The following is a 17,717-nucleotide window of genomic DNA, read 5'->3' as shown; positions in this document are numbered from 1 at the left end:
ATGATTGAGGAGGAAGGAATATCTGTGATTGGAGTAGGTGAGGATGGAATAATTATGATGGGGTTGATGAGGAGTTGGGGGATGGATTATTAGTGGTGTAGGGTTTAAGACAGGAGTAGAAAGAAAAGGTGGAGGAGGATTTGCTATGGTGAAGGTGTTTTGTGGTTTAGAAGGAGGTGGTTGGGTAGAAGTTTGAGGTTCAGAAGGAGGAGTGAAAACATTCCTGGAGACATTTGCAGATCTGGGAGCATGAAGAGAACTTCTTATTCTCTGCTGCTGATATTCTGGAGTGTTCACCTCGTCAGGATCATTGGTGACCCTCTACTTCGTGGCTTTCTTGGTCTCATCTTCTTGAGCCTTTCTTTTTAGCCTTGCTTCTTGTTTCTTCTGATTCTTCTTCTGAAGATCAGCCAGTGACAGAAGCACTCTACCACGAATCCACGCAGGATCAATATCAGATTGTTTCCTAACAGAATCTTCCAAGTAGTGCTTGACAGGCTTGTGAAGTTCTAAATGAAACAAAGTGGCAAAACCTTCAACAGGAACTCTCCTAGACCGAATATCGGGAAAGCTTGTACCAACAGAAGATACTATCTTGACGAGATCAAGTCTGATCAGATCATAACCGTTGAAGACAGGACCTTGAACAACTCCAAGAAATTGGGACGCTCCAATGGTCCTGATAGAATCCAACAAATTACTTTCTGTAAGAATATCAGAGATTATTCTGGCGAAAGGAATAGTATTTCTTGGAATATGAGGACACTTCTCCCTTTCTTCCTCTCTTGACTCTACTATAGAAGTCTTCAGATTCTGAAACAGAATGTGAGAGATGTTGAGTTCCATCTTTCTGCCAATGCAGAAGAGAGTATACTTGTGATCAGGACTGATGTAGGCAGAGGAGGAGAATAACTGCTTCCTGTGGTGATGAGAACCCAGAATAATCTCAGCCCACACTTGATAAAACGACCTTAAAGTACCAGTTTTATGAGATTCAATCCCGATAGCATGAGAGATTTGTTATTCAACCTGAAACCAGTTAACCCTTCCAGGTTGAGGACCGGTGGAACCTTCTTCATCATCCAGGTTGTATAGCTTCCTGATTAGCTTTTTAGTGATTACAACTTCATGCCCTAACACGAAGGAAATGATGGCAGTTGGGGTAACCGTTGCATGTACCCAGAAATCCTTCACCAGTTCAGGATAAATTGGTCCAACCAATCTATCAAGATAGTTTGACCATCCTTGTGCTAGGATCCTTGCATCAGACTGGAATCCATTTGCTCTAAGATTATCGAAGTCCACAACGGACTCACAGAGAACTTCCAATTTGTCAGTGGGTATCATGCAAGTCTTCAGAGGAGCATACCCATACTTTCTTAGAAGAATCTGGGTGGAAGTAAGTCTTTCTGCTGGGCTTGAGGAACTTGATGATGAATACATGATGACTTGCTTGGTTACAGATCACAAACTAGGGTTTGAAAGAACGAATGCAAAGAGAGAGACACACAAATGGAGAGAGAGCGAAAAAAATGAAATGAAGATGAAGCGGGTTATTTAAACGGTTTGAATAAAAGAAAATAATAAAAAACTGTCTAAATGAAATGATTACAGAAAAAAATGACATCAATATGCATTTAATGAGAAATGACGTTAGGAGAGATAAAGCGACAAAATGAAATGATTTGCATAGTTACCTAGGGCGTCGTCTCCTCAACTGCACGCATGCTTGTCCAAAAATAGTGAACATGTGTTCATTTTCTGGAAAGACTGGTGACAGCTGTTTTACTTTAAAAGAGCTTCTGAATCAACTTAGATAATGAAACGTTAGTAATAACAGAATCAGAACTACTAATTGATCATTATTAGAACTTCTTATAGCTGCCTAGTTCTAACACATTTCAGAAGTTATTCATACAAAGATCTTCTCATCTTCTCACTAAGCTTGTTTCTGAACACCCACTTAGTACCAATGATGTTGAATCCTTTTGGTCTAGGAACCAAATCCCATGCATCATTCCTTGTAAACTGATTTAGTTCTTCTTGCATGGCAATTATCCAGTTTGGATCTTCTAGAGCTTGATTAACAGAAGTTGGCTCGATTAAAGAAACAAGACCTAATTGACAATCTGCATTAATCTTAAGGAATGCTCTTGTTCTGATGGGATCGTCTTTCTTTCCAATGATCACATCTTCTGAATGAGCTGAGGAAAGTCTAGAAGATCTTCTGACTGTTGGCTCTTCAGAAATTCTGAGATTCTCTAAAGATGCAGCAACTTGATCTTCTGATCCATTGCTTCTGAGACTTTCAGCTTCTGTAGCTTTGCTTCTTGGTTCTACAGCTCTTGATATGTCAATATCTATATCTGCAAAATTCTCAAACTGCTTTGGCTTTTCAAGACCAAGCTTATCATCAAATCTGATATTGATTGATTCTTCTACAACCAATGTTTCAGTATTGTATACTCTGTAGCCTTTAGAGCGTTCAGAATATCCAAGAAGAAAATATTTTTGTGCCTTAGAATGAAACTTACCAAGATGATCTTTAGTATTCAGAATAAAACACACACATCCAAAAGGATGAAAATATGAAATGTTGGGCTTTCTTTTCTTCCACAATTCATAAGGAGTCTTATTTAGAATAAGTCTTATAGAGATTCTATTCTGAATGTAACATGCAGTGTTTATTGCTTCTGCCCAGAAGTGCTTAGCCATATTTGTCTCATTGATCATGGTTCTGGCCATTTCTTGCAAAGTCCTATTCTTTCGCTCTACAACTCCATTTTGTTGTGGAGTTCTAGGACAAGAGAAATCATGGGCAATACCATTTTCTTTGAAGAACTCCTCAAAGAATCTGTTCTCAAATTCGCCACCATGATCACTTCTAACCTTTATGATTTTGCACTCCTTCTCAGATTGGATCTGAGTGCAGAATTCAAAGAACACTGAATGAGACTCATCCTTGTGTTTTAAGAACTTTACTCATGTCCAGCGGCTATAATCATCTACAATGACTAATCCATATTTTTTCCCTCTGATAGATGTTGTTTTGACTGGTCCAAACAAATCAATATGCAGAAGTTCTAACGTCCTTGAGGAAGAGACAACATTCTTAGATTTGAATGCAGGTTTGGAGAACTTGCCCTTCTGACATGCTTTACAAAGAGCATCTGATTTATATTTCAAATTTGGGAGTCCTCTGACCATATTTAGCTTGTTAATCTGAGAAATATTTCTCAAACTAGCATGTTCTAATCTTCTGTGCCAGACCCAGTGCTCTTCAGAAACAGACATAAGGCAAGTCACCTTCTGCTTCTCAAGATCTGAAAGATCAATCTTATAAATGTTGTTCTTTCTCTTGCCTGTAAATAGAATTGAGCCATCCTTCTGACTTACAGCCTTGCAAGACTTTTGATTGAAGATTATATCATAACCATTGTCACTTAATTGACTTATGGACAATAAGTTATGCATTAATCCTTCTACAAGAAGTACATTAGTTATGGAAGGAGAGTTACCAATGCTTATGGTTCCAGAGCCAATAATCTTGCCCTTCCGATCTCCTCCAAACTTGACTTCTCCATCAGGTTTAAGCACCAGGTCTTGGAACATAGACCTTCTTCCCGTCATGTGTCGCGAGCACCCAGAGTCCAGGTACCATGACATTTTGTGCTTTGACTTCTTTGCAGCTAAGGATATCTGCAACAAAAATTATCTTCTCCTTAGGTACCCACAATTTCTTGGGTCTTTTCTTGTTAGTCTTCCTCAAGTTCTGATTGAACTTGGGTTTAGCATAATAATTAACAGGAGGAACAACATGATATTCTTTAGGTTTGACAACATGATATTTCATAGGCTGTGTCACATGCTTCTTGGTGTTTACAATGTTAAAACTCTGTGCATGTGAAGTGAGCCTAATATCATGTGCGTGGACATATTTGAACTGATCATACAATGGCTTGTATGTGATTTTCAAATCATCAACAGGTTTAAATTTATGTGAGGTATCACCCTCATAGCCAAAACCAAACCTTTTGTTTCCAGAAACACCATATATCATAGAAGCAAGATGACTTCTGGCAATACTTCTAGATAGGAACTTTCTGATGCTCGAGTCATATTCTTTTAGAATATGATTGAGACTAGGAATGGATTTTTCTGATTCAGAAAGAGATCCACTATCTTTGGATAATTTTAAAACTTTTTCCTTCAATTCAGAATTTTCCAATTCCAGCTTCTTAGTTTCAAATTCAAATTGCTTTTTCAGCTTTTTGTATTTGATACAAAGATGAGCCTTGAGTTCCAGAAGTTCAGTCAAACTGGAAACTAACTCATCTCTAGATAGTTCAAAAATACCTCTTCAGAATCTGATTCTGATGTAGATTCTGATCCATCATTCACTGTGGCCATCAGTGCAAAGTTTGCCTGTTCTCCTTTAGAGTCTGATTCTGATTCTGATTCAGAATCATCCCATGTTGCCATAAGACCTTTCTTCTTATGAAACTTCTTCTTGGGATTCTCCTTCTGAAGTTTTGGACATTCATTCATGAAGTGTCCAGGCTCATTGCACTTATAGCAGACAACCTTCTTCTTGTCAGATCTTCTGCCACCAGAAGATTCTCCTCGTTCAAATTTCTTTGAACTTCTGAAGCTTTTGAACTTCCTTTGCTTGCTCTTCCAGAGTTGGTTTACCCTTCTGGAGATCATGGACAATTCATCTTCTTCTTCCGATTCTGATTCTTCAGAATCTACTTCTTCAGTCTGAAAAGCGTTAGTGCATTTTTTAAAATTAGATTTTAATGCAATAGACTTACCTTTCTTCTGAGGCTCATTTGCATCCAGCTTTATCTCATGGCTTCTCAAGGCACTGATTAGCTCTTCCAAAGAAACCTCATTCAGATTCTTTGCAATCTTGAATGCAGTCACCATTGGGCCCCATCTTCTGGGCAGGCTTCTGATGATCTTCTTTACATGATCAGCCTTGGTGTAGCCTTTATCGAGAACTCTTAATCCAGCAGTTAGCTTTTGAAATCTTGAGAAAATCTTCTCAATATCTTCATCATCCTCCATCTTGAAGGCTTCATATTTCTGGATTAGAGCAAGAGCTTTAGTCTCCTTGACTTGAGCATTTCCCTCATGGGTCATTTTCAATGACTCATATATATCATAGGCAGTTTCTCTATTAGATATCTTCTCATACTCAGCATGAGAGATAGCATTCAGCAAAACAGTCCTACATTTATGATGATTCTGGAAAGGCTTCTTTTGATCATCATCCATTTCTTGTCTGGTAAGCCTTACGCCTGTAGCTTTTACTGGATGTTTGTAACCATCCATCAGAAGATCCCATAATTCACCATCTAGACCAAGGAAGTAACTTTCTAGTTTATCTTTCCAGTATTCAAAGTTTTCACCATCAAATACTGGTGGTCTAGTATAACCATTGTTACCATTTCCATTGTATTGCTCAACAGAGCCAGATGTAGATGTAGATGTGTTTGTTGGAATTTCACCAGCCATCTTTTACTGAAGCGTTTTTCTCTTCCTGAATCTTTTCTAAACACGGTTAAGTGCTTGCACCTTAGAACCGGCGCTCTGATACCAATTGAAGGATAGAACAACACTTAGAAAGGCGGGGTTTGAATAAGTGTAGCTTTAAAACTTGTAAGATAAAAACTATTTGCACAATGATTTTTATCTTGGTTCGTTGTTAACTAAACTACTCCAGTCCACCCCCTAGGAGTGATTTACCTCACCTGAGGATTTAATCCACTAATCACTCTTGATTACAATGTTTTTCCACTTAGAAACACTCTAAGTCTTCTAGAGTATCCTGATCACAACCTGATCACTCTAGCAACAAACTGCTTAGACAACTTCAAAGACTTGCTAGAGTATACTGATCAATAACCTGATCACTCTAGTTCTTACAACATAATATAAACAAATTCTTTTAAGAGTTACAATGCTTCTTATAAAGCTATTATCACAACTCTGATTTTCTCTTAAGTTTAAGCTTAAGTCTCACTAAGATATTACAACAGCAATGTAGTGAGCTTGAAGTTTGAGAGCTTTTGAATTTGGCAGCATTTCTGTATAATGCGCAAGTGTTGTATTTAGCTTCTCGTCAAACTTCATATTTATAGGCACTGGAGAAGATGACCGTTGGGAGCATTTAATGCTTTGCGTAATCCGTACAACATTGCATTTAATGTGTACTCTTTTGTCAACTACCTCGAGCCTTGTTTCCGCTGTGTCTACTGATGTTGTCGTTAATAGCTTCTAACGTTCCTTTTGTCAGTCAACATAGCCTGCCATCTTGTACTTGCTTCTGATCTGATGTTTGTGTAAACAACGTTTGAATATCATCAGAGTCAAGCAGCTTGGTGCAGAGCATCTTCTTGTCTTCTGACCTTGAAGTGCTTCTGAGCGTGATACCATGAGAACTTCAGTGCTTTTGCTTCTGATTTCAAGTTCTTCTGATGCTTCCATAGACCCAGGTTCTGATTCTGCTTGACCATCTTCTGATGTCTTTCCATACCATGTTCTGATGTTGCATGCTGAACCTTCTGAGTCAGTGTTTCTTGCGCTGATTTTGTGCATACTCTTTATATAATTCCTGAAACGGAAATTGCATAGTATTAGAGTACCACATTATCTCATACAAAATTCATATACTTGTTATCATCAAAACTAAGAATATTGATTAGAACAAATCTTGTTCTAACAATGTTTCCAAGAGAAGACTCGAAGGGGGTCTCTAAATGACCTCTACTATCCAAACTGACGCATGCTTCATCACTCTAGAAGATGCATGCACATCATACTCCTCGCACACGACTGCCATCTAGAGTAAAATGAAATTGGGTCGAGGACTACAATGTCCAAGTGAGTTGTGTATGATGTCCAGTCGATGTCATCATATGAAGTCCACTCAATATTGTCATACCCCAAAATTTGCCCATCTCATTTCGTCATCAAGGGCTCGAGGTTCAAGGGTTTATTCAAGCAACATGCTCCTAATCAAAGATCTCCAAAACTACGGTTTTCATTTTATCAAAGGATTATGAATATTCAAGGCCTCAAATGGATCTCAGGGTCTCTCATATGTCTCAAGGCACCTCCATGTCAAAAGTCAAGCTTCTATTCCAAGGATTGATCGCTCAATGGCTCAGACGACCAATAATCGACTGTGTTGACCTAAAAGTCAACTATAGTCAAAATACAGTCAGACTTCAAGATTTTTGGTCAACATTAAGTATGTGAAGTTATATCCATCATTTGATCAAAGACTGATAACGATCCATTAATAAAAACTCAGAAATGAACAAATTGCAAAAGTTCAAATTAGGGTTTTTATAGGAAAAGTCAACTCAACTTTGACTGATCATAACTTTTGTAACACCCCATTTCTACCCGGAAAATATATATAAATCATAGTTTTTAAAATTTCTCGATAAACAAATGAGGCGTCACATGATCAAAACAAAACAAATCAACTCGTCGCATAAAGCAGATACATAGCACCTTTGAAACAGAATAACTTATTTTATTAAAACACAGCGGAATCACTTAAACAAGTATTCAATAAAATATCTTCAGTTAACTTATCATTTTGTTCAACCAAGATAACACAATTAAACAACAACATCATGAATGACATAAATCGTTCCCCCCAGAGTGCTACGTATCAGAGCGACAACCGACTCGAGTAACGGCAACTAAATCTTCATACTTGAATACCTGCACGTTGCCAATATAAAGGCAACGGCGAAACAAGAGAAAAGGGTGAGATATCAAATTATATAAGTGGGCCTATGATAAATTGCATGCTAGGATTCAGACATATAAAATCATCACATCACAAGTATCAATAGCTACTATACATATCATACTTCTACAGTTCATTAATCTCACATACTTTTCATCACACAACAAGTCATAATCATGTAATTAGTATCATCTAATAAATTTCACATATTCAAGTAAGCACAAAATTCAATAGTATAATACTCAAAAGATTAAATACTATTATCCCAAATATATACACAATCCATCATTATCACATATTCACACGTTTAACCAATTATATATCAAAACATCACCAATTTCAATTATCACATCTCATGTACACATGAAAATCACATAAATGCATATATTCAAACATCACTTAACCTCAATGTGACTCAATGCAAGACATGTGACTCTATGCATGTGGTACCCAATGTGGACCCAAAGTTCCACCGCTTCCGATTCATATAGAATCTAGCCACGCTTCAGATCCGGACAAGATCAAAGCCACCAAATGTAAACATATAGTTTACCGCTTTCCGAATTCACTCTAGAATCCAAGCCCCGCTTTTGTTTCAAAGCAAACCACATTTGTTTCAAGGCACACCATGACATGAATGCATGTACAATGTTGACAAACATATGCAATTAAGATCATCTCTACCATTTTAATATTTAGCATATCACAATAATTCAACTCGATGAATTATCCACCAATTGTACACAACATTCACAACACATACATATCATTCACATATAAAAGGCCAATTAATCAATTACGATTCACAAAATCCAATTAACACTAGTAACCATACTATCTCATGTTAATTCTCATTTTGCCAACTGTATATGAACATACACATTTAAAATCAAGCAATTAATCATTAAAATTAATGCTATCCAACTACCCACAGAGAATCAATATCAAAACAACATCATTGACATAATAATATATATTTCTCAACATACATATTCAAGTCAAAACACAATTACGGATAAATTCTCAAAATATCGTAATTTACCGACAAACCAAATAGTTAATCTAATTCCAAATTATATTCTAATCAATTAAACACATTGAAATTATTTCAACTATTAATTTAACCAATTAATATCAAACTATATTAATTTAATTCACTTCAATTTCTACTCCATTTCCAATTTCTAGCATTCTATTGCTCAAACCATTTTTATTAAAAAGAATATCACGCTAGCTTTCTAACGCCTCGAACGGAGACTCAAACGGAATTACGGTTCAAAAGATATGAATTGTTAAGGTTCCAATGAAAAAAAAAACACCGACGTTATACACTGACAACTCTAAACATGTCAGAATTACTCAAAACAAATAAAAATATGACTCTTAATAATTCAAAACAACTCTGACAACTTATTGTCGACTCTAACAACTCTATTGACAACTCTAACAACTCTATTGACAATTATATTAAATTATTATAATTTATTTATAAAGAATATTTAAACCAAACACAATTTCAGTTGATTCGTAAAATATCACAATTTCAACAAAATAACGTTACCACGTTAATCTACTAATTAAACTTAGCTACCACGTAAATTTTCATCAAATTCCAGATAATTAATTTTACCGCTTAATTCGGCTATTTCGATCAAATAAGACTGTTTTATATTACATTAATGATTTACTATTGCTACTGTTTTATTACCAAAATCCTAATGTTTCTATGTTTCTATTATAATGCATATCTCATTTCCATTGTTATTATATCATTATATATATATATATATATATATATATATATATATATATATATATATATATATATATATATATATATATATATATATATTAGCATGGTAAAGCATTTAGCAGGGTCACATGGCACGAAACAACAATTGCATAAGAAGACAGAAACACTAACAAAGGACAAAACAACAAGGTAAACAATGGGTGACGTCGTCATGGCATGCGAAGACCATTACAGGCCTTGCCGTCCTTCATGAGGCCACATTTCATCTCCATTACTCACCTTAAAATAACAAGTTAACAGTAACAAATAGCAACAAACAGCAACATGGCCACAAACAGAATTGCAAATTTAGGTAACAATTTAACATAGCAAAACATTGACCCAAATCTCTAATTTTCCAGCAACCATTAACACAAAATAATGCATTAATATAAATCCCTAATCCCCAACATACAAGGTTTCATAAGCCCCATTATAGGAAGAGAATCTCACCCTGACCTTATCAATGGAAGCAACACAATGGGTCTTTAATTGCATCTTTACTTGACACCATGAATGAAAAATCTCCAAGCTTCTTCTTCTTCTTCTTCTTCTTCTCCATAGTGTTGCCTCTTTCTCCTCTATTCTTGTCTCTTCATTATGACAACTCCCTCTTTCCAAAATCTATAAAACCCTAATATAAAACCAATTGGGCTTAGTGTTTAAATCCTCTCTTTATTTAATATCCTCCAAAATCAATTTAGGCCCAATAAGAGATACAACTCAAATAATCAATTATATCACTTATAATAATAATTCCTTCAATATAATAATTCCGACATTATAAATAATATTATTCTTAATATTATTTTCTGACTATCCGACTTCGATTTATATAATTCCAAATACGCCCTTAAATAACACCGACAATCCAAGTTTGACTAAATCAAATATTTAAATCCTTCAATAATTTAATTGACCAATTTAATTAAATTCGGGGTGTTAAAACTTTCACATGGAGCATCAAAATTTTTCCAACCAAAGCCTATTTTGAAGGAATTTTGATTCGCTACAACTTTGTCTCTCACAAGCCAAGGCCTGCAATGCATCATTTGGGAGATATGGTACAAGAGATTATAGGTCCTCCGAAAAGTCAACGAAAAACAACTTTTAAATCAAAGCTCGTAACTTGAGCGTGGAAGCTTCAATTTAGATGATACCAAAAAGGACATTCAGAGGACTCTTTGAGCTTTCTAAAAAGTCCTAGAATGCATTCATAGGGTTAAAATTGAGAGAGATACGCATGGTTGAAGTTGGGCGATTTTCAAGAGATACATAAAACCCCAATTGCACAACTTTGCATTTTTGGACTAATGAGCTTAAGATTTTGATTTAAAACAGTCTCATGACCTAAAAAAATAACTCCTAAGACCATCCTCATATTTTTATTATTTTTACTTATATTTATTTAAATTTTATTCCATTAAAAGGGAAATAAATTAAGTAAAATGTGGAAATAATTGAACTAATTTGCATGGCTTGGTTACTAATCCTATAAGGGCCCATATAATATCATCAAATAGAAAAGATATCATTTGCATGGTCCATGAAGAAATGTTACTAAATTTAGAAAGAATTAAGCTTACTTTTTAATCAAATTATATTCTCTCCAAAAAAAACCAAAAGAGAAAAGCCCATGTTTAACCTAATAGACTCATATATATTGTAAAAAGAATTCAAGAGAAAGGGGGGACGAGAGAGAGGCGAATATTAGGGTTTCCAAAGCAAAAGAAAATAAGGAGGAAGTGCAAACTCTCACGAGGATTTTCAGGAAATTTCAATCGCTCTAAAGCATATATTCACGCTCCTGAAGGTTCTAGAAACAGATGCACACCATTACACGGAGCCACAACATCTCAGAACGCGTCCTCCATGCCCCACCGGAGTTAAGGTTTGAATGATTCGAATTCGTTAATTTAAGCATTGCTGGTCGATTTGGTGTGCATATTTATGTTCAGGAGGGGTATTGGAACAAGTTTAACGTAACACATGTGAGATTTGGGCTGTGAATCGAGGAGCACCCTTGTTAGGGCTCCATGTTCCTTGTTCTTCACATCTCCGTTCTCAGGTCGATTCAGAAAAAATGGACACTAGATTCATGATCAGTGGAGAATTTTAAGGTGAACTGGCCGTTTTGTTTTCGTTTATCTTGCAGTTGCTCGGATTCGACATTGATGGATCGTCGGAGAAGACGATGTTGCCGGCGACGTTAATTTCTTAATAACTGGCGAGGACGCGAGGACCATTCGTATTGGACGGTCTGCATCCCTGGACTTTTGGCTGCACGTGTGGCCACGGGATTGGGCAGTCAAAGGGATCAAGTTCTCTTGCCATTCATGATTGGTTGGTAACGAAGCAAGAGGGGCCCACACGTGGAAATTGGGTTTGAATTAACATTTTAATTTTAGTTTTATACATATAACATGATGCTTAACTCTTAATCAACGTGGAAAGATAGCACAATTGGAATTGGCGCATTGTTTCTTATCCATAAGACCTGGGTTCGGTCCACAGGTCATGCTATTTTGTTTATTTATTTTCTCAGGCTTGTTTTCTAATGATCAAGTTATGGATTCAGCGCGCGCATCATCGCCAAGTTCCCGATACACCTCAACCAATAGCCCTTGGATGATTCTGGAGATGGATCTAATGCACACAAAGTTGAAGGTGCACCATGGAGCATCACAGATGCATTGCACAAGATCCAAGCCAGGTTTCTTTATATTTTTAAATATATTATTTCTACAAATTGTTTAATTTTATATTTTAATATGCATCTAATTTAATTTTGCTAATGAGCGTTAAATAATAAAATTTGAGTTATGTTAGGTTTTAGGAATTATATTTCCCGATTATTCGATTATGTCGATTATTCGACTTAATTGATTTAATTAATTTTAATTGATATTAAAAATCACTAGGGTTGTCCCGATCCCATTGCTCATTTGGCAAAACATTAACCCTTAATTAATTCTCTCCTAGACCCGACTAAATCTATTAGTCGCATTAGACGAGAGATAAAAGATATACATATTTAAAATACATTCAATTTGTTGCCCGCGATTATCGAATCTATCGATCTGAGTAACCAGTAATGCCCCATTAATCCGTTAGCTATACTGATCAAATCTATTGATCATCGCATCTAACGGTGACATATTAAATCAGGGTTGTACGCCCAAAACATTCCAAACACACTAAACCACGACACTACGGATTTTCGTCCTTTTCAATCAGGCAACTCAAAATGCCTTTCAAATTACAACTTCTAAAATTACGATAGGCCATTCAAAAAGCCTTCAAACACTTCCATAATCAATTCTAAGGCGTACAACCCTGTGCCCGAACTACATTGACTCTGATTCTCCCTAAGGAGATACGTAGGCACTTGGATAACCAAGGCGAGTCCCCTTCCCTAAAACCTCCATTCAGTTCAAATCTCACTTTTCACCCTTTTCATTTCATTAGCTATTAACCTCCATAATTTTAGCCATAAACCTTTATTTTAAGATCAAACCTTAGGAAAGGGTGCCTAACACCTTCCCTCGACCTGATTATAATAACTTACCCTGAATCTCTTAACTGCGTAGGGTTTCCTATTCGCCCTTCAGAATAGGTGGCGACTCTAAACCTTCATTTTTAGGGCAGGTTGCTACAAATATACATACATAACAGCCGCACATCGTTATTCCCTCTGCAGGGGGAATACATGCAATCACGTGGCTAATCCTCAATATACCCTACCATACTATCAAACCTCTGTATGTGGTGAAAGTGAGATATGATCCATCCCTGAAAACTAATAAGAAAAAAATCATAGTAACAAGTGTAAAAAAGTACTTTTAAAATTATTAGTAGTTGTGAAAATTACCATCAGTAGAATACCTGCCTGTCATTTTCCTTTTCTTCCAAAGACAAACTTCGTCAGCTTATAGTACAAGTATGTCACTCATACATCTCTCTAATTCCAATTGTGAATGATCGACAAGTTAATGAAGTACTTAAGGTATGCCACATCGATGTAGCTTTCACTTTTGTCCACAAATATGGACGTGTCAACCAAAAATATGAGGTAACACCTTAAGGCGTCTTTAGCCAAATCCACGTTGTCTTCACATAGCTTATCAGCCAAATCCATGTTGTCTTCATATGGTTTATACAAGTATAAAAAATTGGCATGAGCACCTCTAGTGCTCTCAAACTACATCAGAGCATCAATTGGGTTAGCTCCAAAATAAAAGACCATAATCTCCTAGGCTTCATAGGGAGTGATCCTGGAATGATCAAGTAACTTCCCCTGATGGGAAGGTGTAAAAGCAAAGTGACGTTATTTAACGTAATCGAAATATCACCAACAGGGAAGTGGATAGATGATGTTTCTTTATGCCATCTCTCAGCAAAAGCCCTGTGCATGTCATGGCTAATAGTGTTGTACGCGGAGCAACACATACCAGCAAGACTGGATTGTCGGATAACTATATACAAATAATCAGTCTCGGGCTGATAAAGCTGCAAAGTCTTTTTGATGGGGGTTAATAGACTTCAAACATTCGTGCTATTGTTAAAAAAATAACAATATCAATCGAGGGGAATTTATATAAAACATATAAATAACAAATGTTAACTAATATACCTCTCTGGCCTAGACATGCCCAACAACATGATCTATTTAATTTATAAGTAAGGAGGTATCCAAGGGCCCTCTTGGATAACCCTTTTAAGCACACTATCATGTGCAACGGGAGCTTCCTATCCATAAACCTGGAGAGCTTTAGGTGCAACCTAGTCTTCATGATTATGGGAGAAATGCCCTTAGGACGAGGACCCCTAAGACAGGAGGCTGCAAAAAGCTGATGCTTCCCAGTCATGAGGCTTAGGGGCAGTTCCCTGTCTAGCCATGCCTGCTCATTCTCACATTTAGCCCTCTCACGTGTAACAAATGCATGCTGGGTTTCGCGGTCGAGTCTTAATTTTTCTTGGTTGTTTAAAACCATTTTTCTTGAAAAAACCTAAAAATAAACTACACTAATTTGCTTCCATGAAACTTTTCAGATATTTGTCTTTGAAAATTAGTTAGGACACTTTCTTGGAGATGCATATCTCAATAATCTCGTGTTTCTCAACAATGGCAGAGGCGTACGTCAGTCTTACCCTAACCTACCTAAATGGAACTAAATGAGGATTCATTTCTCTAAGAGTTACCTGTTTCGAATGGACAACTATCTAATGCATTTAAAGCAACATATTTTACCTAATACATCAATTAAAACTCAAAAAATTAAAATGACAAATCTTACTCGAAAAATAATTGTGGATGAACATTGTTGAATGTAGTTAGAGGAGTGAGTTTGGATTGGTGTTACCCTAGGATTTCGACTTATTAATAAAGGTAAATAATCTCTAAAAACAGGTGAGATTATTAAAGAATCTAAAGAGAAAAGTTTGACTAAAAGGTCTTGTTTAGTCAAAGCTGACGTTCGACTATCTACAAACCATCATTGACCAAGGTTCGACTAGAATTAGTCAATATGCATGTTCGACTAGAACAAACAGAAAAAACTTAGACGTTTTGTTTAAGTATAGCACTGAGGTCGGAAGGCATCAGAAGTTAAGAGGTAGTTTCAAGCAGTTTTCTGGCAGTTTTCACAGGACGCGTGGAGGTTTCACAGTTGAAGATCTTGCATGTCGAAGACACGTGTTGTGACTGATAATCAGTCGACCGTTAGTACTAGTTATTTTATTTTTACTATTTAAGCAAGTTCCATAGGATGAGTTTAGGGTCCGCATTTTCTACAAAACACAAGTAAACTCAAATCTCTGTGCAATAATGAGTGACGAGTGCAACTTTGGAATGTACGTATGCGTACCAGTTTGATTTATGCAATCATTTTACGTTAAATCTCATTTTCAGTGCACATTTACTGCTCTTTTATTGCTTTTATTTACTTTAAAGCCTTTACTTTCACTGTTTAATTTTACTTTAAAGGTATTGCTGCATTTAATATAAACCAGATACACGTAATAAACAAATTAAAGCAATTAGTCCTGGAATATTCTAGTTGATTCCGCAAAAGTAACCTTTAAAAAGGAAACTAGCGCTTGTTTACCATTTTTCTGGGTAAACAAATTGGCACGCCCAGTGGGACTCGTCCATTGCTGTTTGTTTTACATTTGTTAGTGTAGTAGTTATGTATGATACTAAGAAGTGGTCGAAAATTAACTAACATGTCTGAAGTTAATACAAATGATTCTGACCTTTCTTGAAATCAAGGAGTTGTTCTAACCGGAACAACGTCACAAAATTCCGCAAATTCATCCCCAGTTAGAACAACACATACTGGTGGATCGACGGCAACAACATTGGTATCATCACCAATGAATGTACGGTCACCGTTTAACCCTTTACGACCGCCGTTTCATGGGATATTACCTCCACCAGGTTTTAACCCTCAGTTTGGAATGCCCACGTCTATGATGCAAGGTTTACACACAAATCCTTCATTATATTCTGACAGCATGATGGCAACAAGCACATCAAATCCAGGGGGTCGACCTATGGGCATAAGTTACATTAATCAAACATTGACTTCTTTGAGTAATACGTCGATGTTGTCAATCAGACAACAAATAGACGAAAGCAATCACGAAATGGTGAATGCTCTTACTCAACAAATGGGAACTGTGTTTACTCCCATGATAAATAATACGAATCAAAGTTATGAGATATTGGCTGGACAAATGGCCAGAATTGCAGATTTCTTTGGAGCGCCCCCGTAACCAAACCTTTCGACTACCCAAGGGTCGAATGTGAGAGGAGTCGAACCTACAAGACAGGGAGACCAAATTGAACAAGAAATCCCTAGAGTAGTACAACGACATCAAGATGCTGATCAGGTTCTTAGAAATATCCAGTAAGATGTCAATATTGGACACAATAATATCTCTAATGTAGTCGAGCAAATTTTAGTTCAGAATGGAATAAATGTAGGTTTGCATAGACCAAATTTCGTTTCCCCACTGTCGAAATATGTAAGGCAAACATAATTGCCTAGGGGTTGGAAAGTTCCAAAATTCACCAAATTTGCTGGTGAGACTGGCGAGTCGACAGTCGAACATATTGCTAGGTTCCAGACAGAAGCTGGAGAAATAGCAAACAATGAAAATCTAAAGATGAAATATTTTCCAAGTTCTTTAACAAAAAATGCGTTTACTTGGTTCACACCCTTATCTCCACAATCTTTGTTCTCATGGAACCAATTAGAACGATTGTTCCATGAGCAATTTTATATGGGACAGTCGAGATTAGTTTGAAAGAATTAGCTGGAGTTAGGCGATAGGGTACAGAACCAGTCAACGACTATCTAAACCGTTTTAGGTTACTGAAAGCTAGATGTTTCACACAAATTCCTGAACATGAGTTAGTCGAAATGGCTGCAGGGTGGGTTAGATTATTCAATAAGGAAGAAATTAGACACCCAACATTTGAGAGATATGGCACAACTGGCAGATAGGGTACGCCAGGTCGAAAGGCTAAAAGCTGAAAAAGCCAGAGTTGGTAAATATCATAAGAAAGAAAAAATAGCTTATGTTACTACAAATGAGTTCGACTCTAATAGTGATAGTGAATACGAAGAGGGAGAGGTCAACGTGGCTGAATTGAAGCCAGGACCACCATATATCTGTAAATTACTCAAACCCTCAAAAGATAAGAATCCGATCGAAAATAAAAATGAAAAATTTTCTAACAAAACGTATTCATTTGATATAACGAAATGTGATGAAATATTTGATTTGTTGGTTGCTGATGGGAAAATCATAGTACCCCCAGGACTTAAGAATCCTCCTCTTGAACAAAAGAAAAAAAAAGAGGATTTTGTAAATTTCATAATTTCTTGGGTCATAAGACTTCTCAATGTGTACTTTTCAGGGATTTGGTGCAGAAAGCGTTGAAAGAAGGAAGGCTACAGTTTGGAGAAAAACCAAAGTCATCAATGCAAGTCGATACTGATCCCTTGCAAGTCGAATAAGCTCACTATACTGAGCTTGCTGATGTGATGATGGTCGAGACTACTGATGGTTTCGGTGGAAAGAAAGACGGTGCTACTGATGGCAAAGTCTTGAATATGGTGTATCCTAAACCAAGAGAGATCCTTT

The sequence above is a fragment of the Vicia villosa genome, unplaced genomic scaffold, assembly GCF_029867415.1.
Source record: "Vicia villosa cultivar HV-30 ecotype Madison, WI unplaced genomic scaffold, Vvil1.0 ctg.000133F_1_1, whole genome shotgun sequence".
NCBI lineage: Eukaryota > Viridiplantae > Streptophyta > Magnoliopsida > Fabales > Fabaceae > Vicia > Vicia villosa.
The sequence above is the reverse complement of the archived record's forward strand: the minus strand, read 5'-3'. Positions refer to the sequence as shown.